We start from the raw sequence: 25,435 nt of genomic DNA on the forward strand, positions 1-25,435 counted from the left end.
CGTGCCGGGCGCCCTGGGGGATGGGCACACCTTGTATGACCAGCTGGGCGCAGAGCCTCCGGTGCCCTGGGAGGGCCAGGGCCGGCTCCCCAGACGGCCTCGCCCTCCACGCCTCTGCTCCCCACCTTCCTTCCCTCTTCCCTCTGGGGAGGGAAAGCTCCAATCGGCCCAAGGTAATCTCGTCTCTCCCACCTCGTCCGGACACTTGGGCTGAATTAGTGAGCCCTCCTGCAGGCCAAGCGCTACTGGCGCCTCTTTGAAGACATTTTAACAGGTCACCGCAGACCCCTCCCTCCAGACACCGCGTCCCCCTGCCGCCAGCCTGACCCGGCGAGCTCCCGCCTGCGCAGTGGATGTGGGGGTGCGGAGGGGTGGCTGGAGCCCCCGGACTGACCCGGTTTCCTCTCTCGGGCAGGTTCCTCATGCAGGAGCAGAGACCCTCCAAGCGCTTTCGCTCAATGGCCGCTAATCAAGGTACGTGAGACACCCTCACCCCCTTTCCGGTGCTCCCCAGTTCTGACTCTACGTTGGCTGTTTACGTGTATGACACAGAAGGCGTTTTGTGGACAACAGCGGCCCTCGCCTCAGTTTCCCCTCCAGACACGACCGTCTTCCTCTGTTTCTTAGCGCTACTTGCTGTTCTCTAAACGTCTCCGCTCCTGCCGACTTTCCCCTTTTGCGCAGGGTCTTCCCTCCCAGCAGAGGAGTGTGTAGCTGTCGGTCACGAGTTCTCAGCAACATGCCCACCCTCACTTTCCACACTGGAGCCCCGGGCCCCACCTCCCACCCGCCTTCCAGAGACCCGTTAATCTGAGCGCAGACATCCTGTGCCCCAGGGTTAATTCCCCTCTTCAGAATTTTCCAGGACTTAGTAGTTGGGCTATTGTTTGCAAATTCAGTGTCCTCAAACTCTTCCCTGATTGTTAAAATTCACACCCAATCAAGCGCTCTACCAACTTGACCCCCTTCCAACCTGCTCCAGCCTCGACTGGCAGTCTCACCCCAGCCGTCACCCTGCGACCCGCCCCCCCCCACCCCGCCCCGCCATCGGCTGGGGAATCCCATCCCCCTCTGGAATTCTACGCCCTGTTTCTTTTATCTGGTGTCCTTTTCTCCCTTGGCTTCTTTTTTCTCATTGGAGCAGCCAGCTCTCAACCCTCACCTCCCGGTTTTCCTAGCCAAGAACTGAGGGAAAAAATGAACCCATTTGGTGGTGACCCCAAATCCAGCTCCAGCCCAGGCCCCCACCTGGATGACCCAAACACCTTAGCATCATCAGGTTCCTCCTCTGTCCTCCAAACCTGCACCTTCTTCCTTGGGAAAGGCTTCATGCCCTCCCGCCGGGGAAGGGGTGCGGGAGGAGCTCATAAGGATGGGCAGGAGGGCGCCTGCAGACAGACGGGTCACCCGGGCGCCACCAGCCGCCGACCCCTTCACGCCTCCCCCGAGGCCGCAGCCCCTCCTTGCCAGCACCCCTGCTCCAGGCACACCTCTTCCCTGCCCCCCAAGTCCAGCTGTGATGCCCCTGCTGCCTTCCTTTCAATGGCTCTCCCTGGACCGCAGGGTAAACCCAAGCCTGGCTTAGCTCAAGGAGGCCCTGGGGAGCTGCCCCGCGTGCGGTGCTGTCCTTCAGCTGCCCAGCTGTCCTACAAGTCAGGGAGCCGGGCTCCCAGCCTCTCTGCCCTCCCTGCTCCTCGGCCGTCAGCGCCGTTACTTGGTTTTGTTTGCTTCTGTCTGTCTGTCCTATTGAAGTTTAGCGCAGTTAGGACAGGGACCGTCATTTTTATTCAAATTGAACCTCTCTGGTGAACCTAGACTCTGTGTCCCCATCAGTACAACGGGGATTATAATACCTGGCTGGCCAGGCAGCTGTGAGGGCTGAATGCCATGGCCCGTGGGGAGTGCCCAGCCTGGAGGAGGCTTGTGGCCGTCCAGGGGCCCCCCCCACCCCCCCCACCCCCCCAGCCTCCCTCTGCTGAGTCTCTGCATCTCTCTCCACCTCAGGTGTTCATCCCCAGGAGACGGGCTGCCCTGGTGCAGAAGGCGGAGACCCTGGGGGGGCAGCCGGACCCCCGCAGCCAGGCCAGCACTCGAGACCCTTTGCTTATGTGAACCCCGTGAGACGTGAGGCCCCCGCTTTCGTGGGCTCGTCTCGCCTTGCACAGAGAGGCCGAGGCCACCACAGGGGAGCTAGCCAGGGGGCTGAAAGAGGCCGGGGCAGGGACCCCCGCCTGCACAGGGACCCCCGCCTGCAGGAGGGGCCGGGACGCCTGCTGGGGCCAGATCTGCATTTGGAGCTGGACAGCGGAGAGGTGCCCGAACAGCCCGCGGAGCCAGAAGCCAGGGAGACCCCTTTCACCAGAGCAGCCATGGCGGCCGCGGCACACGGACACGTGCTGCGGAACCCCGGCCCCGGCAGTGACACACTCAGGATGAGACCCCAGGGGCCGCCCAGTGCCTACGGGTTCTGGGGTCTCAGGGAGGTCCAGCCTTCCGCCTGTTCCTACGTGGGGTTCGTACCCTCGGGCTCTGCTCTGATAGTCATGCAGACGCCCTCCGGCACCTACCTGTATTCGGTCGCAGCACCCTATGCCCACCACAGCCAGCCCCTCTCTCTCTGACCTGGGCATTTGCTAAATACTCCAGGAGTCCTTCCCCCAGCTGGAGTCCCCTTCCTGTCCCCATTGTCTCCCCCGCTACCTGTATTGCCCGGACTGAACCTGCAAGCTCCCCCAGGATCCCGGCAGGCCCAGGTCTGCTTCCCACAGGACAGGCGGTGCCAAGGGACAGAGCAGCGCATGAGGTGTCTGGGCAGAGAGAGCCCCAGGGTGCTCGCGAGATGGAGAAGCTGTGATCGGAGCTTCCCAGCGAGCGGCTGCAGGGTCAGGATACTGACGGCGGTCCCCCAGCAGCCTGTGAAACCTGCCAGTGGTTCCCCTCGGAAGAAGAACACGGATCCTGAGTGGGTGTGAGAGTGACACATGTGCATGAGGCTTGGGTAAAGAGGAAATTCCAAGAGCTGCCTGTGAGGTGAGACCTACAGGGAAAGCAGAACTGGCCTGACATCAACACTCCCTCAAAAGCATCGGTGATTCCGAGAAAGCCATGAGGAGACCCCCTCGGATGCTGGAGAGCACACGACCCTGAGTCTCGAATTCCATGACCTGGACCAGGTGGCGCGTGGACAGGAGGGGCTGGGCACCGGTCGAGGCACAGGAAAGGGGCCTGAATCCTAATCAGACCGGCCCGAAGCGGGAGCTTCCTCTGAGCTCGAGAGCTCACAGGCTGATATCAAAGCCCCTTCCTGTGAAATCCAGCTCCAGGCGAGTTGTTCTGCTGCCTGCCCTGAAAGCACAGATGATGCTTTTCAGCCAGGGAAAAAAAAGAAGTGGGAAGAAAAGAGGAAGAAGTGGGATGCAAGAAGGACCAGAAAGCAAGGAAATGGGTAAACTGTATTATTAAGTCTGAATAAGTATGATCCTCGAAGAAAGATGAATAATCTGGAATTGAAATTCCAGAAGGGGACCTCCCTGGTGGCGTAGTGGGTAAGGATCCACCTGCCAATGCAGGGGACATGGGTTCCTTCCCTGGCCCGGGAAGATCCCACATGCCGCGGAGCAATGAAGCTCGTGCGCCACAACTACTGAGCCTGCGCTCCACAACTGCTGCAGCCTGCGAGCCTAGAGCCCGTGCCCCGCAGCAAGAAAAGCCACCGCAATGAGAAGCCCGTGCACCGCAACGAAGAGTAGCCCCCGCTCGCCACAACTAGAGAAAGCCTGCGCACAGCAACGAAGACCCAACGCAGCCAACAAATAAAATTTAAAAAAAAAAAAATTCCAGAAGCACTGACATCGAAATTTGGGGGATGTAGGAGTTCAAAGGAGCTACAAATTACTGAAATTCTGGTCTAGTCCTGGAATTCTATAGATGCTCAACCTGAGGGAGCAGAGGAACCCTGAGCATTTGTAAGCAGGTGGCCCCACTGGTAACTTCTAAAGGAGATGGAGGAGAATGAAGAATTCCAAACAGACTGAGGAACACGTGGATCCAAGAAAATTTGATGAATCAAACAAGAGGCAGACGGGGTCACAGAAACAGGGAGAAAGCAGGACACGGTCAAAACGCTACGTAAGGGGGCTTCCCTGGTGGTGCAGTGGTTGGGAGTCCGCCTGCCGATGCAGGGGGCGCGGGTTCGTGCCCCGGTCCGGGAAGACCCCACATGCCGCGGAGCAGCTGGGCCCGTGAGCCATGGCCGCTGAGCCTGCGCGTCCGGAGCCTGTGCTCCGCAACGGGAGGGGCCGCAACAGTGAGAGGCCCGTGTACCGGAAAAAAAAAAAAAAAAAAAAAACCACGCTAAGTAAGGAGCAAGTAAGTGGGTGGCGGCCTCTGTGCTCCTGGCTTCAAAGGGGTATTTTACACATTGGCCATTAAGCAGGTGTTTCCTGTACTTTTCTCACAGACATGTTTGATCAAGCCTAGATCACTCCCGTCTTCTGAGTTTGATAAGAGGTTTATTACGAATTGGATTTTGTACTTTATTAAGCAGGCTTTGACTGCCTGATTTTGATTCATTTGTAAGAGAAAACATCCAAGGTAAATGAAGAGAATTTTTCCCATGAAAGATGTTTTTCTTGTGTCTCCAACCATCCCCTTAAATAAACCCTTCTCTCTGGCTTTTATTGGAGTACATCTTTTATTAAAATTTCACAGTTTTCAACTTACCAACGTCAGATGAGCTTACTGTAACCAGAAAAAGAAACACACAGAAAGACAAAGAACGAGTGTCTGCTTCCCCCACTCCCTGCCACTGTGTGCTTTCCCTACAGCCTACAGGCCTGTACGAACATACGTGTACTTAAAGGCATCTTTGGGGTTTTATTTTACAAAAATGGGGCATGCGATCCTCCTGGGGTCGCCCGGGGTGATTCAGGGTCCAGGCAGGTGTGGCAGGTGTGCCGGGGGGCAGTGCTGGAACCCGTTCTCCGTGTGAAGCAGGTGCCACGCAGACACCCAAGCTCGTCTGCGGCGGGAGCTGCCGCTTGCCGTCAGCCCTGCGCTCAACCGCGCGTTTGTGCCCTCACCTCCCTGGGAGCTGGCCGACCCTCTGCAAGGCGCACCCTTCAGGCTTCTCAGGGAACAACCCTCTGCCGACGGGCTGTTTCCACCTCCAGAATGCTTTGCAAAACACTCGTGCGTGGACTCTTCAGTACTGGCTCTTTTAATTTTATGAAATAAATCCTCAAAGTGAGATTCCCATGTCAAACAGTAGGGCCATATTTTATCTTAAGAGGTATTAAGAAATTGCATTCAGTTAGGTTGTATCCGTAGCAATTCCCATCAGAGGGATACGAAGGCGCCGGTTCCCGCCCAGCCTTCCCAGCGATAAATGTTGGGACGCCATAATTTTTGCCAATCTCTTGAATAAAAATTTGTCATTATTGTTCTGATTTGATTTGTCTTGACTAATAAGGGTTAGTATCTTTTCATGCATTTATTACCACTTCTGTTTCTTTCTCTGTTAATAGCCGATATATATCTTTTCCACAGTTTTCTATTGGGTTTTAAATCCTTTTCTTATCAAGCTGTAGGAACTTCTCGGATATTGGAAACAGTGATACTGTCTTGTCCGCGGGGGTTTCTTGGGCGCGCTGGGTCCAGCCTCAGCTCACAGCCCAGCTTTCCCTGTGCCCAGCCCCCAGGCCCTGCTCCCTCCCCAGGGCCAAAGGCCCATGTCTGCCATGCACGGCCCACCTTACAGCAGCATGGAAGTGTTTCCTCAGTCACTTCACTGTTTAGGCATTGTCCAGGGTAAACTTGCCAATTCAGGGTTTCCAGGAAGAGCTCAGAGTCTCCCCACTCCTCCCTCTTCGGGTGCTTTCACCTACATTCCTGAAGACGTGCCAATGTCCAGGCGTCAGGAGGCCTTTTCTTTCATCTTGAGGCACCTTTCGTTTCTTTAGTTTAATAACGTACATATTAGAGTGGTGACTAATCGATTCGGAGACACGTATTCAGCCTTTATTAATGGGATGTGTGTCCTCAAACTTGAAGACCACTGGTCTCTGTTTTATATATAGGAAGCAGACATCGTTTCAATAATAAGTCTACACCAAGACAGTACGACCTAGGTGTCTGTCCTCTCGCTGAGGACATGCCTGTTTACACCTTCACGCCACCGAAGAAGGCATCAAAGAGCCCGGCATGCACCTTGGTCATCTGACAGTTAGGACGTGTGTCGGGACCCGGAAGTACACTTGCAGGAAGACTGGCAGCAGATGCTACAAGGCGCCCTGGCTGGGGGCTGTGGACCTCGCCTCACTGGTCACCCGTTCTTCACCCCGATGATTCAAGTCTGCATAGGAGAACTCTGGACGGCCCTCTGCCTTCAGGCGGGGTAGGGACCCCCACTCTCTCTCCTGTTCTCCATCGGTATGATAAGTTTTCTCCACTCTCCCTTGGAAGTTACACAGTGTACTGGGTTGAACCATAGGACGTTGCCGTCATGTTGGTCAAACATCCGCAATTTCATATGGTTCAACTGAATATGATTAATTTTTTAACACACACACGTGCCTTAAAGTCTAATGTTACTCGATCTCTATCTTTCTCTACCCTGTAAGGACCTTTGGATATGTCTACCCTGATCACTACCAGTTCCATTCTACATGGTATTATTGTCTTATATTTCAGTTCCATTTTGTCATCACCAAAATAATCATTATTAACACAATTAGTGTTTATCATCGATACTTATTTCACTCTATTTCCACGAGTCACCAATCCGCTTGCTGTCTTCAACCATTCCTCCTTTGTCTAGTGTTCAGTTTCCTTCTTCCTGAAGTACCTTCCTTAGAGATTTTCAGTAAAGAGCAGTTCATGGTAAGCTCTGTCTGAAACATCTTTATAGCGTGCACACTCTTGAATAATAGTTTAGCTGGATATAAAATTCTAGTTTGACAACTATATGTTTCCTCTCACTGCCTTGCAGATATTTTCCTGTTGTTTTAGGCTGCTCTTGTTGCTGTTTTGAAACTTCTCATAGCCCAAACACTGTGCTCGGGAGGTAAAATTCTGTTCCTCTCGGGCCCTTTTACAACATGCTTTCTGTCTTTGATGTTCTGAAGTTTCCCTAGGAGATGTCCATACCTACACGTTTTTAAAACCTTTCTCTAGATTCATTGAGAATCTTCTATCTGAGAATACATTTGATAAAAAGTGGAAGATTCTAAGCTCTTATCCCTTTCATTTTCTCTCTCCTCCTCTGGAACCCCTGGTTGGTGTATGGTGGGTCACGTGATTCTGACCCGTGTGTCTCGTAACGGTGCTGCGTTCTGTGCTGTGTCCCGCTGGTTTTCCTTACATCTGTCTTCTGCTTTACTAGTTTTTCTACTCTACTCAGTCAGCTCTTTCATCTTGATTTAATGGATTCCTGATATTCCGTTTTGTTCTTTTCTACATCTGCTGGGATGGGTTATTTGCTCTTTGTTTCTGATTTTTATAAGACTTATTTTATTTCATCATTTTGAACATTGTTTTATAATTTCTCTCAGATTTTTCAGTTAACTGAAGTTTTCAGGGAACAAATCTTCCTGGTTTCCTTCCTTCCTTTTCTTTTTTTTTTTTTGCAGCGAAATCTCACTCGCGGTGAAATCGTCTCCTTTTCGGTGTCTGTGGACCTGTCTTGCGCACATTCAGCTGATCCCAAGCAAGGCTTCTATTTGCTGTGGAACTTCGCGGTGCTTGGACTGTTAAAGTGACATTCCACGGTGGCTTTCTTTTCGCGTATGCCAGGTTTTGGGGGTGGGGTGGGTGTGCCACCACCCCAGGAACAGACTCCGTGACAGTTTCTCAGCTTCTGGTCCCCACACCAGGAGGCAGAGTTTAAAGCCAGATGCTGGGTCCTCAGGAAGGGAAAGCCCAGGACTCTGGTTTTTCCTTGAGGGTTACAGCCCCCTCTCCCAATCACGGTAGGGCCAGGCTTCCTTCCCTGAGTAGGTGTGTGCAGTGCATCCATTCCCCCACAGGGGTGTAGGAGTCACCTCAGCTTCAGTTCTTCCCCTCCTGTAGGCCAGGTGTGCACACAAAGACCCAAGCTCCCAATACGTGGGCCCAAACTGGCCAGAGCTGCCGGTCCACGAGCCCGACGCCCCCACTCTCTCTCACTTCCCGCTTTGCTCTCACACACGGACACCTTGCTTCCTGGCTTGCCGTCTATGCCAGCACAGAAGAGAAGCTAAAGGCACTGCCTCTGGGCCAGGCTGCTGGGGTTCCAACCCTGGCTGCACCACAGATGAGTTCCTTAACCTCACGGCTCTCAGTCTTCCTGGCCGTCACATCGTGGGACTCCCAGCTGAGTTCATAGACTCTAGGTGCTCAGCACTGTGCCCAGAACACGGTGCACACCCGACAGACACTACCTGCTATTATTTCAAAGCGGGTGGGGTGGTTCCGTCCTACCCAGAACCCTACGTGCTGCTCAGGCTTCCTGTGTCCCCCACTCAATCTTTCCTGCTTGTTGTTTATGCGTAAACTGTGTGACCCCAGTTTTTCAGAGTTCTGGCTCTATTCTGGGGGGTGGGGTGTTAAACCACTTTGTTGGAAGAAATGGCATTCAAACGTAGGGGGAAAAGTAAGCAGATGCTTTTGCACAGGTTATGGAAAGAGTAAAAAACGCAGTTCTGGTTTTCTCGTGTTGTGTAACGAAACACCCCAAAACTCAGAGTCTTAGAGCCTCCGTTTTGTTTTATTTCGCTCACAATGCAGTAGGTCAGGAATTCAGGAAAGGCTCTGCTGGGCAGGTCACCCTGACCCACGCGGCAACAGCTGGGATGTCGAGGACTGACCCACTTCCAACGCGGCTTTTACGCTCAATGGCAGATCGTTAATTTTCATCCCTGTGTAACGTCCAATATGTGAGTGTGCTTCATTTTATTCACCCGGTCCCCTGGAGGTGGGCTTTGGGGTTGTCTCCAGTTTCTTTTCCAGTATGAACATTTCTGTGCATTTCCTCTGGTAGACACGCCCAGGTTTCTGTCTTGGGTACACATTCAGGAGCGGAATTGCTGAGTCAGAGGGCACGTAAATGCTCCTTTGTAAGATGACAGTACAGTGATCGTTCTACATCACATGCCCTTCTGCCTGTGTAAGCTGATACTTAGTATCGTCAGACTTCTTGCTTTTGGCCGATAAAACAATCTTGTCGTTTGCTGTAGCCTGTGTGCGTGTCTGAATCAGTAGTGTCACTCAGTACGTCTGCAGGTGCCTTCTCTTTTGTGCAACAGCTGCTGTATCTTTTGCCCATTGGGTTTTTTTCTTTCTTCTTACTGATTTGAGGTGTTCTTTATTTAATCTTGACAGCAATTTTTTGTCAGTCATGTTTTGCAAGTATAGTCTCATACTGTGCTTTTTTTTACCTGATTTAAATTGTCTTTTGACTTACAGAAGCTCTTAATCTTAATAATGAATTTAAATATATCAGTCTTTTTCTTTCATGTTAGCGCTTTTTGTACTTTAAGAAATCCTCCCCTACCTTGAAATCAGAAATCCTCACCTATATTTTCTTCTAAAGATTTTAAAATTTTGCTTTAGATATTTGCTTTGACACAAGTTCTTAATCCATCTGGAGAGGATAATTTAATTTTTTGTGTATAGTTTAATTTTTTCCATATGGATAACCAATTATTCCTGGTACACACTGAAAACTCACTTCTTTCCCTGCTGGTTTGCCACGTGACCTGAGTCATTAATAGAAGGTCCATATGTGCACAGATATGTTTAGGAACATTCTATTTGTTCCACTGGTCATTTTTTTTTTTACCCCTGAACTAATACCACACAGCATCCCTTACTAAAGTTTTATAATGTCTTGGTACCTGGCAGAGCAAGACTACCCTCCTTCTTTAGAAGACAATTCTGATGAATTCCAATTTTAGAAGCAAATGGACAAGTTCTTAAAGGGTCTTGTTGAGCTTTGATTGGAGTTGTATTAAATCATTAGATAAATTGGGGGAGATTATATTATGATATTAAATTTTCCAGTTTATAAACACGGCCTCCTGATCAGTTATACGACCAATGCCTTTCCTGGAGAGTATCCCCGCTGTCTTTGACAACTACTCTGCCAATGTGATGGTGGATGGAAAACCAGTGAATCTGGGCTTGTGGGATACAGCTGGACAAGAAGATTATGACCAATTATGTCCCCTATCCTATCCACAAACAGATGTATTCTTAATTTGCTTTTCTCTTGTGAGCCCTGCATCATTTGAAAATCTTCATGCAAAGTGGTACCCTGAAGTGCGACACCACTGTCCCAACACTCTGTCATCCTGGTGGGGACGAAACCTGATCTGAGGGATGATAAAGACATGACTGAGAAACTGAAGGAGAAGAAGCTGACACCCATCACCTACCCGCAGGGCTTGGCCATGGCCAAGAAGATCGGTGCTGTCAAATGCCTGGAGCGCTTGGCGCTCACACAGCGAGGCCTCAAGACAGTGTTTGATGAAGCTATCCGGGCGGTTCTCTGCTCGCCGCTGCCCCCCCCCCCGGCCGCCCCACCCCCACCCCGGGTCAAGAAGAAGAAGAGAAAACGCCTGCTGTTGTGAATGTCCGGGCCCCAGGACCCTTTGTACGCTTTGCTCACACGGTGGAGCCTTCGCACTCAGTGCCAAGTTTTTGTTAACAGATGAGATTTTCCATAAAACCGTTTTGAACCAATCAGTAATTTCTAGGTTTTGTTTGTTTAAAGCGTAAGAGTTCAAACTTTCACATTCTATTAACGTTTAGCCCTAAAAAAAAAAAAAATTTTATTAGGTCTTCTTTTATATCCTGCAGGAAAATTTTACAAATTTCTGCATACAGGTCTTGCCAACTTTGGTTAGACTTATCTCGTTCTATTTGTTGTTTCTGTTGCTATATAAATGGTCCCAGCATCCAACCCACCCATCAGGATGCCCCAGGGACGTCACACAGCTCTCTGCTCACTGAGTTCAAAGATGAAGCTGCTTCCCACGCAGCATCCTTTGCTCACGAGGGCCTCCCCTGTACACCCCGGAGCCTTGGTGTACACTCAAGTCCACACACCCCCCCACCCCCAGTCACCAACACCCAACACATTCTACCTCCAGAAAAAATCTTAGCTCGGTCCAGTGGTTAACTGGGAGACTGGGATTGACATATATACACTAATATGTATAAAATAGAGAACTAATAAGAACCTGCTGTATAAAATAGGGAACTCTGCCTCACTTCACTACAGTAGAAACTAACGCAACATTGTAAAACAGCTATACCCCACTAAAAGAATTAAAGAAAAAAAAGACTTCGCCTTCCAATGCAGGCGGTGCAGGTTTGCTCCCTGGTTGGGGAGCTAAGATCCCACATGCCTCGCAGCCAAAAAACCAAAACACAGAACGAAAGCAATGTGGTAACAAATTCAATAAAGACTTTAAAAATGGTCCACAGCCAAAAACTCTTTTAAAAAAACCCTTGGCTCCGTCCTCTTCTCTCCCTTCCTCTGCTCATCCACCAGGTGCTCCCTAATTCAGGTGCCACCTCCTCCTTCCCGATCGCAGTCACAGCCCCCCAACTTCCCCCGCTCATCCTGGCTGTGCCCTCCCCCAATCCTCTCCATCTTTTGGGAGAAGTATTCTTTCCAAAGCGTATAGAGCATCAATTCCCGACCCTACTTAGAAGCCTCTGACGGCCTCCCTCTGCTGTTCCCCAGGTGACTGTAAAGAGACTGACTCGCTGGCCCCACTGGCTCCTCCGTCCGCCTCCCACCGTCCCCTCCTTGGGCACTCTGGCCCTGACACGCTCTCCGGGACCCGACAGCTCTAGTCTGTTCCTTAACCCTGACTTGCGCATGTCTAACATCATCTCACGTGTCATGGGTGGAAGCTCTACCGCTTCTGGAAAGACCGACAGAAGACACGGGTGCAACAGGAAGCAGCAGGGGCAAGGTTTACTGTGTGGCTCGGTACCGGTCCCCACAACACGCTGAGCGAAGTTATCTCTTTTCAGGAGCCCAAACTGAGGCTGCCCGGGTGCGGCGCTAACTCGGAGGAGTAGGGACGGGGGTAGGCGTGCCCCCTGGGACCGGTGGGATCTCAAGCGTGGAAAGGCAGCAATGGCATCAGCCTCCCTGCCCACGGAGGGGCCCAGAGAGGGGGCTGGGGTCCACGTGCAGCCCCTCACTGACTCCTACCCAGGCCATGCCACCAGCATGGGGGAGCTTGTCCCGTGTCCCCCTCCCACCCACTTCCCTAACTGCCAGCATTGTGAGGCAGGGGCCATGGCATTCAAGGTCCCGCATACCTGGGCACAAACCTGGTCCGGGCTGGCCACGTGCGCTGGGCCAGTCCTGAGCCCGGCCATTCCCGGCGTCCCTGTCCGCGCAGGGGGCCAGGGTGAGGACTGATGGAAGCCAGCGTTGGGGACCAGCAGTGGGACTGCGTCTCCATCCAGGAGGGCCTGGCCCCAGCGCTGCGGAGGTGAACGCCAACTTCCAGTCCCTACGCGAGCCCACCCTCCTGCTGCAACGTCCCGCTGCCCCGCGGGCAGTGTCTTCCTGCGCCCACAGCCTGTCTGGTCCCCCACCCACTCGATGGGCCGGCAGGCGGGCTGTTAACAGCAACGTTAGTAACAGCGTCTAGCGAACGCCTTGCTTGTGATGTGCGTGGCACCGAGCTGAGCATTTCAGATGCGTTATCTCAACTGGCCCCACGGCAGCTCCCTCAGCACCTGTCTCCTTGGAAGATTCTTTAGCGTTCACGAGACCCTGGCTGCTATGCCTGAGCGAGCTGCGCTCCAGAGACGGAGGCTGCCCGCCACCTAGCAAGTCGGCGCTGGGTGCCGCCCTGCCCGCCGCCCCCGTGCCCTCGCGGCTCCCAGCTGTGAGCGACTGGGGTCACTTCGAGGCTCTGGGGCAGAGACCAGGGTGTGGTCCTCTCCGGGCCAGTGGTGGCCATCAGGGCCTGCCCACCTGTCGGTTAAAGGGTCCACATGAGCTGGGGTCAAGGGTCAGAGCACAGCTGCCAGAGGCCAGCGTGTGGCCGGGTCAGGGGCTGGAACACCCCTGGGTTCCAGAGTGACTGTGTGGCTGGGCCAAGAGTCAGTGTGGGACTGAGGTCAGGGGTCAACGGGTGGCCAGCCACCATCATGAGGCTGACCCCAGCGAGAACCAGACCCTCGCCCTGACCCATCAGGCCAGCACCCCTCTGCCCACGGCCCCAGCGTGGAGAGCTCAGTGGGACGGAGTGGAGGGGTCCCTAGGGCCAGGTGACCTGCACGGGGCCCCCAGGGAGCCCCAGGGGTGGTCTGCTGGTGGGCTGGGTGGGGCATCATGAAGAGGAAGGAAGGGGGTCTCTAGGGCAGCTCTGGGCCCTGGCCCCTTGCATCCCCACCCCCAGGGCCACCAGGACCTCTCCAGGGGCAGACCAACCCCAGCCCCTCTGCTCAGGCGCCACCACACCTCGTGGGACCAAATGCGGCCTCTGCTGGCCCGAGACCCCCAGCGGCTGCCAGGAGGTCGTCCGCTTTCCTACATCTTCCCTGGGGTTCCCTCCTGCGGGACGCTTCCCGGCGCGTAACTTGGAAATCCTCTTCATCCTTCAAAGCCGTCCCGGACACCGGCAAGCCCTGCCACATCCCCGCCAGAGCAGTCACTTCCTAGACCCCTCGGCACGCACGTCGCCTGGTCTCGCCCCTGCGGGATTCAAGCCACGGGGCGGGGCGGGGGACACAGGTCGGGTGGGAAGGTTCACGGCCTCCGAGTTGAGCGGCAGCAACTCCTCTGCACGAGGAGGTGGGCTTCTCATCACATCCCGGAGAAGGGCTCAGAGGGCCTGCGCGTCCGCTGGCCTGCTAACTCGTGAGCCTCCCTTCCTGCGGGGCAAGAGGAAAGGCCCAGCTCAGAGCGGATCCATGAAGGCGGAGCTCGGCTCTGCTGTCACGGCCGTCCTGTTGCCTGGGCTCCTTTCCACCTGGGGCAGGTGACAGGGCTCCTCATTAACATCAACCTTCCCTCCGAAACACCAGGAGGGGCAGGAGTGCGCGCCACGCACCCGGCGCTGCCCAGCCCTGCACCCTGACAGACCTCCTTTCCTGTGGCCGCAGGAGCCCGCCCAGGCCTCACAGCCTGCGGGAGAGGTGGACTCATTAAAAATAATTTCCTGGCCGGAGTCATTACCTTCCGCTGGCAGAGGCCGTCCAACTCCCTCAGCAAGAATCAGAAGCCTGCTGGCCCCTGGGGACCCTTCACCCCAAGGAGAGGTGAGGCCGGAGGTCAAGCCCGCCCAGTCACGAGGGACGAGCTGGCACTCCTGCCCCCAGCCCTCTGCAGGAGCGACTCGGACCCGGGGCACAGTCCCGGGGCCGAGGCGGTCACTCCCCACTTTCCTGGCAGAGAGACCGCGTCTCAGAGGCAAGGCACCTGCAGACACGCGGCACAGCCATGTCTGGGAGCCTGGCTGTCGGAGCGGGGCCAGGCTCACCACCGTATGGGGTGCCAGGGCTCAGGGCCAGGAGTGCTGGCTGGAGAGGCAGGGCCACCTGGTGCCTGACGGGCCTGAGCAGCTGAGGGCTTTGGGGTGACTGCACCTGGGCGGGGTGCAGGACAGGCTCATGGCCAGAAGCAGGTGGTCACAGGCCTAAGGGCCGGACAGGACCACCCAGGTGGAAGCCTAGGCAGGTGGGCAGCCAGAGCTCCCAAGGCCAGCAGCACCCAGCAGGTGACCCCCTCCTGGCTGCCCTGCCGGGCTGGCTCTGGGCCAGGCGGCCCCTTACTGTCTGAACACGGGCTGCGCCTGGCGAGCACCACAGGCCCCGAAACTCACCCCCATCACCAGAACTAGGAAAACTTCCCTGGCCCCTGGGAGGCCCTGGCCACCTGCCAGATGTGATCCAGGTGTGATGAGAGGTTGCAGACAGGCCTTCCTGTCTGAAACACAGAGGAGCGTGCGCACGCACTGCTATGGGCTGAACATCCGCGCACGCAGATTCACGGGAAGCCCTGACTCCCAGTGTGGCTGTATTTGGAGACGGGGCCTCTGAGGAGACAACCAAGGTTACACCAGGCCATCAGGGTGCGGCCTGATCCTCATAAAAAGAGGTAGTAGGGAGAGGGGCTTCCCTGGTGGCGCAGTGGTTGAGAATCCGCCTGCCAGTGCAGGGGACACAGTTTTGAGCCCTAGTCCAGGAAGATCCCACATGCCACGGAGGAACTAAGCCCGTGAGCCACAGCTACTGAGCCCACGCGCCACAACTACTGAGCCCATGTGCAGAGAGCCTGTGCTCCGCAACAAGATAAGCCACCGCAATGAGAAGCCCTCGCACCGCAACGAAGAGTAGCCCCCGTTCGCAACTAGAGAAAGCCCGCGCGCAGCAACAAAGACCCAACGCAGCCAAAAAAAAATAAATTTATAAAAGATAAAAAAGAAGAGGTAGGGAGAGCCCGGCTCCCCCCGCCCCACTGCGTGCACCAGGAAGAGGTAGTCCGAGGGCGTCTGCAGCCCAAGGGGGGGCGCCCCCCAGAACCCAACCACATGGGCACCAGCCTGCAGACCTATGAGGAGTCACACACGTGGAGAATCCCGGCTCTGTGAGACGGAACGTGCAATCGGGGGGGGGGGGACAGGGAAGGACCCTTCCTCGCACTGACGCCCGCTCATCAAGACTGTGCACCTGGGGGGCCCGGGGCCACCTCCGTGGCCTCATGCCACACAACAGAGACCCTGGAGGCTTAGGAGCTCAGGGGTCCGGGTCCCACGCCTAGAATCTGAGCCACCACAGTCACGTTTACATCAATCAAAGTGGACTTCAGGCCAGCAGAGTATTGTGAAGGTTAGGAGGGCGGCAGCGGTTAAGAAAAGGGACAGTCGACTGAACACATATCAGGGTCCTCAACCTGCAGGCCCCGAATAACAGAACCACAACCGCCAGGCGGATGACAGGTCCCACCTCGCTCACCCTTTACGTCAAATGGAAAGACGGCTGGTCTAGCATTCTCACCGACGAGCCCCCAGTCGCGGTCGGTAAGTACACAGGCTCGCTGGACGCCGACGGGTACAAGCTTCTGGAAGCCCAGGGTGTGCACATCAACTTGCAGACCCTCGGCCTCAGCATCCTCTCCCGTGACCAACACACTCCACCCCACAAGCGCGGCAGTGGGTGGAGCGCGTGCGCAGGTGTTCGGGGGCGTCAGGGGTCGCCTCCATCTGCCAGAGCCAGCGCAGGAGGTCGCCTCTGTACGGCGGCTTGGAGCGGGCTCAGCGGAGGCGGGCCCTCCAGGAGGCCCTGCTTGACGCTTTCGAGCCCAAGGACAGCGGGGACCAGAGGGCGACGCCAGCCGCTCAGGGAAGCGCCCGGATGGACGGGGCAGGGGACGGCTGGAGAGTCGACAGACTGAAGACCCCGCTAGGCTGGAAGAAGGGTCGGGGTCTGAACTCGCGGGGGCGCGTGAGTCTAGGACCACTTCCGGGCCTGGCCACGCGGCTGGGGGGCGCTGGAGGGTGGGGCGCCGCAGCAGAGGGACAAGGGCCAGGGCAGAAGGACCCGGATGGGAAGGAAGGGTGCCCGCAGGTGGAGGGCGGGGCAAACCCCGACACGCCCCGCCCCCCAGGCTCGCAGCGCCCGTGGCCCAGGGCTGAGGGTGGAATCCAGCTGAGGACCAAGAGACAGAATTACCCTTCCACATCTGAGCCTCTGGGAAAAGTGAACGCGCTACAGACCCACAACCCAGTGGCTGGATCATTTCGCGGAATGAGTGATAAATGAACAATCTGAAAAGAAAAGGCTTTCCTGGCCAAGTCACCACAGGCAGGAAGCACTAAAGGCAAATTGATGTGATGACAAAGAAGCTTTAAAACATCTCTCTGCACAAAACCCCCAAACCCAAAAACAAGCAAAACACCAGAAACAGAAAAGCTACGGACAGCTGAGTCACAGGGAAAGCTTTCCAAAGGCCAATAAACACATGAGACTCCTTCAAGAGTAATTACAGGAACTTTAAAACATGTTAGGACGGGATATATTTTCCATCTGTCCGATTGGCATATTAAAGACTCGAACAGGTGGGGTCGGAGGCCGTGAAGACAGATGCATTCACCTGCGCGGCTGGGGGACTCTCCTCCATCAGGGAGAGGGACTTGGAAATTGCTCTCACACTCGAGGCGTCTATTCCCTTCGGCCCTGCTGCTCTGCTTCCACAGCCAAGATGAGCTATTAACTGAAAGGGGCAATTGCAGCTCCAGTGGGAGGCGTCTCTGTGGTGGAAGTGGGTCCATGGAGATCTATTAGGGGAACAGAACAGGTGGGTGGGCTGCAAACAAGCCCCCAGGGCCCCTCGAGCTCCACACCTGCCCGTGGGGACCACCGGGGCCCTGAGCACTGCCAGGGGCTTGGCTGTGAGGGGGAGGGCGCTGGGCGAGCATGCGGGGGACAGGCCGGGGAGGGCCCAGGGTGGCGAGGGGGCCTTCAAATCCCACCGTAAGAGAGCTGACGGAAGGCTTCACGCCCAGGCTGGCGAGGTCGCCTCTGGGGACGGGCAGTGGAGGACACGGAGTGTCCGTTTTTACCTCCTACGCTTCTGTGTACCTTACTTTCGTAACTAAAATCCCGAGTGGAAGATTTATATTTTTGAGATGAAAACAAAATCAGGCCTGGCCCAGCCGGCCCGAGTGGTGATTGCCGGCACTCGTTCCCACCACTCTCGTTACGGCTAGGCTGGCTTGGACTGGGCTTGGGCCGGGCTGGGCAGCTCGAGGGGGCGGGGGCGGGGGCGGCTGGAGCCGCCCAGACGGATTCCCGGGAGCAGAGGGAGGCTGGGAAGGGTGAGCGATGCAGTGTCTCAGGAACACTCCCCGAGCTAAGGAGAGGGCCAGGAAGGGGGACAGGAAAGTCCGGGGCTGGTCAGGGGTAATCTTCCAACAGGGGTAGGGACTGGTCTGGGCGGGGAGCAGGGAGGGCGGGGGCTTCACCTTTGACCCGGGGAGGGGGCGGGGTTGTGCGGGCGGTGAGAGGATGTGAAGTCACGGGTACATTCGTGAGCTCTGAGAGGAGAATTCACCTGCCCAGGGAAAGGGTGCAGAGACCGGGACAGGGCCTGGGAAGCCTCCTTACCATAAAAGGAATCCTCCCAAATGATCATGCATTTCACACCTTTCCACTTGCAAACTCAATGCTGTCTGTTTGGGGATCTGAACGAAATGGTTTCCAAAAAAACCCAAATAACAGTGAGACCCACGCTAAAAAGGATGCAACCAGACACCTGCGAAGGACTGCCCTGGGCGGGGGGGTCAGAGACAGGGAGTCTCTGAAGTGGGGAATCCGTGTGGGCACCAGGTGTCCAAGTGAGGACACCCACGTCCCACATGGAGGGGAAATCACAGAGGGAACCGTGACAATTAGGAATGTGCCCACTCACACCAGCGCAGGAGGAAGGCGCTGATGAAGGAAGAAAACGGCATCTCCCCTCGGCCCCTCCCCGCCCCACCCCAACCCGGCACGGGGCGGGGGGGGGGGGCGCGGGGCGGAGGGGCTTTGCCTTTTGTTTCCTCCGCACCCACAGCCCCATAAACCCAGGGAACAGATGCAAACGTCTGGGGGCCAGGCAAGAAGAGCGGCTTTTAAACCACCAGCAATCCTTAAGCTGCAGCGGGGGGCATGCCTCTGGGCCGGGTTCTGGGTAGTCGACCAGTTTCCCGGAATCTCACAGCAAATAGGGGTCCGTTTTGGCCTTGACTTACGTGAGTCCCCACATGGGTCCTGCCAGCCCAGCCACTCGGGTATCTGTCTGCCCTGCACTGACCCCAGAGCGCTCTGACCCCAGTAAGCGGTGACATCTGGTCAGACACGGGACCCCCGCATCTTCCCTTAACCCTGGGGGTCTTGTTAAAAGACAGACTGTGACTCAGCACGTCTGGGTGAGGGCTGAGCCTGTGAATTTCTCACAGGCTCCGGTGATGTCCTGCCTGCGGTCCACACTGAACCATGCAGGGCTCATCTGGCTCTAACTTCCTTCATCCCCTGCTGTTTCAGGGTCCTTCCCTGAGGCATCTCACGGGCGAATAAGCTATTCCATGGTGTTCACCTGACCATTTTCTTAGCCGCTCATTCCAGACGGGCCTGCGGGCTGTTTCCAGCACGGGAGCTTGTCCGGGGACATGGGGTCTTCAGGGTGGGCTTGCAGAAACCCCCTTGGTCAGCAACGGGTCCACCGTCCCAGCCAAGAGGGACCACCGACACGGGCATCACCCAGTTTTTGATTTTTGCCAACCTGGTGAGCACAGGTGAACCCCTGCAGTGAATTTTGCATTTTTCTAATACACAGGACTTTCTCCTTCCGTGTTTGTTGGCCTTTGGAGTTTCTTCCCCATGGAGTTTTACGTGCTCTCTGTTAAGGCAATCCCTAGACGTTATACTTTTTGTCGTTGTTATGAATAATATCTAATTCATTATGTTTGTTACATTTTCTAACTGGTGTGGAGAAATGCTATTGATTTTCATAAGTTGATCTTGTATCCACCAACCTTGCTCAATTATTAGATTTTGATTTATATTGCGATGCTTTTTTTTTTTTTTTTTTTTTTGTGGTACGCGGGCCTCTCACCGTTGTGGCCTCTCCCGCTGCGGAGCACAGGCTCCAGACGTGCAGGCTCAGCGGCCATGGCTCACGGGCCTAGCTGCTCCGCGGCATGTGGGATCCTCCCGGACCGGGGCACGAACCCGTGTCCCCTGCATCGGCAGGCGGACTCTCAACCACTGCGCCACCAGGGAAGCCCGTGATGCTCCTTTTATATGACATATGTCTAAAACATCATCTATATAATGACATACATGTATAATGAATGAAGTGACATGTGTATAGTTACATAAGACACAATAAGAGTTTCATCTCTTCTGTTTAAAATCCTCACCCCTCCGGGGTCTGCTTCTTTCCTCCTGGTGTTGGTCCAGCCCTCCGCTTCCACGTTGGACACCAGTAATTAATGAAGGCATCTCTGCCTTTAATAGAACATTTAAGAGAATGTGTCTGAAGTTCCTGCATGAAGTAGAATGTCTCGGTATGTTACCTTTATTAAGCTAAGGAAGCTCCCTTCTATTCCTACTTCATCAAGAAGTCTTACTGTTGTTCTTGTTGTAATTAATGTTTTCATTATAAACAGATGTTGAATTTCATCAATGATTTCTCAGCATCAATTGAAATAATCATGAATTTTCTCCTTTAATAAATCATGAAAACATTAATGTACTTTCTAATGTGAAAACATCCTTGCATTCCTGAGATAAACCCTACCTGGTTATAACATATATTTTTAATACATTTATACTCTATTAAGGCATTTGCATTTACATTTGTAAGTAATACGTGTTTCTTTTCGTTTTTTAAAATTCAATTTAGGAATCAAGATTACACCAGCCTCCTAAAATGAGCTGAGCAGTTTTTACTCTTTTTGGACATTCTAAAATGACTTGGACAAGATAGGAATTAACCACCACTTAAGAGTTTGGTAGAAATCCCCCATAAAACAGTCTGGGCTGGGGGCTCATTGGGAAGGGAAATATTAGATTTCAATTTATTTAATAATCATTGGCTTATTCAAATTTTCTATTTCTTTTTGCACCATTTTTTTCATTTTCTATATTCCTAGAAACTTACCTACATCACTAGGCTTTCCAATCTATCAGCAAATAATTATTTATTATACCTTTTTATTGTTGTAAAAACTCTGTTGTATCCAAAGTTAATTTCCCTTTTTCATTCTGTGAGTATATATTTTTATATTTTTTCTCTCTCTCTTCCCCTCTCTCTACTTTTGGTATAGACAGTTCTGCTGATCTCTATTTCAGTGAATTCTGATCTTTATTACTTCCTTCCTTCTTGCTTTGGGTTTGCTTTGTTGACCTTTGTCTAATGTCTTTCTTTGAATGTCTAGTGCATTTTTCCTACATTTTTTATTCCTAGTCATTTTATTTAAGACCAAAATTTTCCTAGTATTTGGTAAAGTAGCAGGATACAAAATTAATGCACAGAAATCTCTGGCATTCCTATACACTAAAGATGAAAAATCTGAAAGTGAAATTAAGAAAACACTCCCATTTACCATTGCAACAAAAAGAATAAACTACCTAGGAATAAACCTACCTAAGGAGACAAAAGACCTGTATGCAGAAAATTATAAGACACTGATGAAAGAAATTAAAGATGATACAAATAGATGGAGAGATATACCAGGTTCTTGGATTGGAAGAATCAACATTGTGAAAATGACTCTACTACCCAAAGCAATCTACAGATTCAATGCAATCCCTATCAAACTACCACTGGCATATTTCACAGAACTAGAACAAAAAATTTCACAATTTGTATGGAAACACAAAAGACCCCGAATAGCCAAAGCAATCTTGAGAACGAAAAATGGAGCTGGAGGAATCAGGCTCCCTGACTTCAGACTATACTACAAAGCTACAGTAATCAAGACAGTATGGTACTGGCACAAGAACAGAAATATAGATCAATGGAACAGGATAGAAAGCCCAGAGATAAACCCACGCACATATGGTCACCTTATCTTTGATAAAGGAGGCAAGAATATACAGTGGAGAAAAGACAGCCTCTTCAATAAGTGGTGCTGGGAAAACTGGACAGATACATGTAAAAGTATGAAATTAGAGCACTCCCTAACACCATACACAAAAATAAACTCAAAATGGATTAAAGACCTAAATGTAAGACCAGACACTATCAAACTCTTAGAGGAAAACAGGCAGAACACTCTATGACATAAACCACAGCAAGATCCCTTTTGACCCACCTCCTAGAGAAATGGAAATAAAACCAAAAATAAACAAATGCGACCTAATGAAACTTCAAAGCTTTTGCACAGCAAAGGAAACCATAAACAAGACCAAAAGACAACCCTCAGAATGGGAGAAAATATTTGCAAATGAAGCAACTGACAAAGGATTAATCTCCAAGATTTACAAGCAGCTCATGCAGCTCAATAACAAAAAACCAAACAACCCAATCCAAAAATGGGCAGAAGACCTAAACAGACATTTCTCCAAAGAAGATATACAGATTGCCAACAAACACATGAAAGAATGCTCAACATCATTAATCATTAGAGAAATGCAAATCAAAACTACAATGAGATATCATCTCACACCAGTCAGAATGGCCATCATCAAAAAATCTAGAAACAATAAATGCTGGAGAGGGTGTGGAGAAAAGGGAACATTCTTGCACTGCTGGTGGGAATGTGAATTGGTACAGCCACTATGGAGAACGGTATGGAGGTTCCTTTAAAAACTACAAATAGAACTACCATACGACCCAGCAATCCCACTACTGGGCATATACCCTGAGAAAACCATAATTCAAAAAGAGTCATGTACCAAAATGTTCATTGCAGCTCTATTTACAATAGCCAGGACATGGAAGCAACCTAAGTGTCCATCAACAGATGAATGGATAAAGAAGGTGTGGCACATATATACAATGGAATATTACTCAGCCATAAAAAGAAACGAAATTGAGATATTTGTAGTGAGGTGGATGGACCTAGAGTCTGTCATACAGAGTGAAGTAAGTCAGAAAGAGAAAAACAAATACTGTATGCTAACACATATATATGGAACCTAAGGAAAAAAAAAAAGGTCATGAAGAACCTAGGGGTAAGATGGGAATACAGACACAGACCTACTAGAGAATGGACTTGAGGATATGGGGAGGGGGAAGGGTAAGCTGTGACAAAGCGAGAGAGTGGCATGGACACATATACACTACCAAACGTAAGGTAGATAGCTAGTGGGAAGCAGCCGCATAGCACAGGGAGATCAGCTCGGTGCTCTGTGACCACCTAGAGGGGTGGGATAGGGAGGGTGGGAGGGAGGGAGACGCAAGAGGAAAGAGATATGGGAACATATGTATATGTATAACTGATTCACTTGGTTATAAAGCAGAAACTAACACACCATTGTAAAGCATTCATACTGCAATAAAGATGTTAAAAAAATTTCCTAGTGAATTCTGCTTGACCACAATTCCATATTGTTGATTTACGAAGATTTAGTAATTTTCAGGTTTCTGTTTTAAACCACGGGGTCGTCAGTAACGTGTAATTCAGTTTCTGGCCACATGGGATTGTTTGGCGGCTTCTTTTCCTAGTTGTGATGTTGTGATCAATTGTGAATTATTGTGATTTTATCACATTGTGTTATCAAACAAAACCTCTGTGATGGTGACTCCAGGGGAACAAGCTGAGACCGCCTTCGTGGCCTGACAAATGGTCGGTCTTTCACGTGTGTTCAAAAAGAATGTGCATCCTCCGGTTATTTGGAGTATCGATCTCTGTACACCAAAGAGCCAAACTTCCCGGTTGAATTACTCAGCTGTTTTAGGCCGATCCTGTTATAACTGGGGGGATATTGGGATTAAGGGGTATCATGGTTTGACATCCTTCTCTACCATCTTCTGTTCTCTCTGCCATAGTGTGGGGCAAGGTCCGGGTCCAAAACAGCAGAGTGGGAAGGATGAAAATAAAGTTTAGAGAAGGTTGAAAGGGATGGTTCTGTATTAGTCAGGGCTCTCCGGAGAAGCACAACCAATAGGATGTAGACAGACAGACAGACAGAGGGATAGAAAATGATGACAAGGAATGGCCTCACGCGATTCTGGAGGCAGGCAGGCCCCAAGGCCTGCAGGGTGAGTGGGCAGCTGCACCCAGAGGGGCGTGGGAGCCCTGAGCCCCTCGCCGTGTGCACTGCCCTGCACACCTCTTCCGTTCGGCTGTTCTCCAGTTGCATCCTTTACGATAAACCGGTCATCTAGTAAGTCAACTGCTTTCCTGAAGTCCTCAGGCGGTGGGTCGGGGGAACCCCCAACATGTAGTCAGCCGGGCAGAAGTGTGGGCAGCCTGGGTTCCCCACCTGCAGCTGCCTTTGAAGAGTGGTGTCGGGGGGGGCTCACCTTATGTGACCGACCCTTAACCCTGGGGCCTGACGGCAACTCTGGTCTTTAGCGTCAGAATTGGTTGTTGGACTCCCAGCTGGTGTCAGAAAACCAGAGCCAGTATTAGGGAAAAACCCTTCAAGGACTTATAAAGGCTTGTGTTTCCTCTGCAAAGTAAGAGATAAAGTCATTTACTGAGAGAAAACATGGTTCAATAATCTAAAAAGAAAGACGTAAATGTTGAGTAAAATATTAAATCCCCAACTTTGAAGAGACAGTATGGTCTGATTATTAAGCCTAGAACTGATTTCCATCGCCACCGTTTTGCTAACTGGTGACCTTGGGAAGTCCTTCAGCTGTGTTCTGCCTCTGTGTCCTCATCTGTAAAATGGGAGCGCGGTGGGCCCTGCCTTGGAGTTCTTGCGAGACTAAAGGGAAGGTTCCCAGCTGTCCTTAGCTCACGCTAATTATTAACAACCCAAGAGAAGAGATTAAAAAGCCTTAAAATATTTTTAATAAGGTGACCAGTTAACAAAATCAACAGGCAAAAATCCAAAGCTTTTCTAAACACCAGCAGCAAAAAGAAAGGAAGTATCACAGATGGGCCTCCAACCACAAAAACAAAAAAATGCCGGAGAGGATATAACACACCCTAAAGTTCACCTGGACGTCCACAAAAGCGAACCAGACCTTTTTCTCTGGCAAACATGTAGACCTATTAGGAAACCAGAGTAATTAAAGACAGTTTGTTATCAGAGTAGTAGTTTTTCAAAAAAACAATGAAATAGAATAGGCAGTGCAAAAGGGCCCTGAACCTCTCAGGGAAAACTCTTACACCACAGAGAAGCCATAATAAATTGCTAGTGAAACAACAGAGTAGGACATGAACGGTGCTGGGAAACTGGTGATTCACATGGGAATTTTCAGTGAATTCCCTATGTCATGCCATGTGCAAGAACAAATTCCAAACGGACAAAATGCCTAAACCTGAAAAGAAGCACCTTAACATTAGGGAAGAAATAAGGAAATATCTTTCATTGTTTGGGGAAGGGAAGAGCTGCTTGAACAAGGCATGAAGGATAAGATTGATGAATTTTACTGAAATAAATGAAGGTTTTAGATGATAAAAGACACCATCATCAAAGCAAATAGAAGGGAGAAGATTTGTGCAAAGCACATAACTACTGGAGAATTCATATCTGGCTTTAAAAAGAACTCCCACAAATCAGTGGGAAAAGCACAAAACTCTGAATAGAACATGGGCAACGAATATGAACAGGCAACTCAGAGGAGAATAAACCTAAATAAATAAACATGAAAACATAATACAGGGCTTCCCTGGTGGCGCAGTGGTTGAGAGTCCGCCTGCTGATGCGGGGGACGCAGGTTCGTGCCTCGGTCCTGGAAGATCCCACATGTCGCGGAACGGCTGGGCCCGTGAGCCATGGCCGCTGAGCCTGCGCGTCCGGAGCCTGTACTCCG

General features: G+C 52.0%; 1 long non-coding RNA gene and 1 pseudogene across 2 annotated transcripts in view; one reads left to right on the top strand and one right to left on the bottom strand.

Moving 5' to 3' along the window:
* Positions 1-25,435, bottom strand: part of LOC307193243 — a 272,234-nt gene that overhangs the window by 107,755 nt on the left and 139,044 nt on the right. The window lies entirely within an intron of this gene.
* LOC307192361 (ras-related C3 botulinum toxin substrate 1-like) lies at positions 9,690-10,607 on the top strand (annotated as a pseudogene). Its single transcript has one exon. The product of its transcript is annotated as a ras-related C3 botulinum toxin substrate 1-like (transcript).

Source organism: Stenella coeruleoalba (assembly GCF_951394435.1).
Source record: "Stenella coeruleoalba genome assembly, chromosome: 10".
In the NCBI taxonomy this organism is placed as follows: domain Eukaryota; kingdom Metazoa; phylum Chordata; class Mammalia; order Artiodactyla; family Delphinidae; genus Stenella; species Stenella coeruleoalba.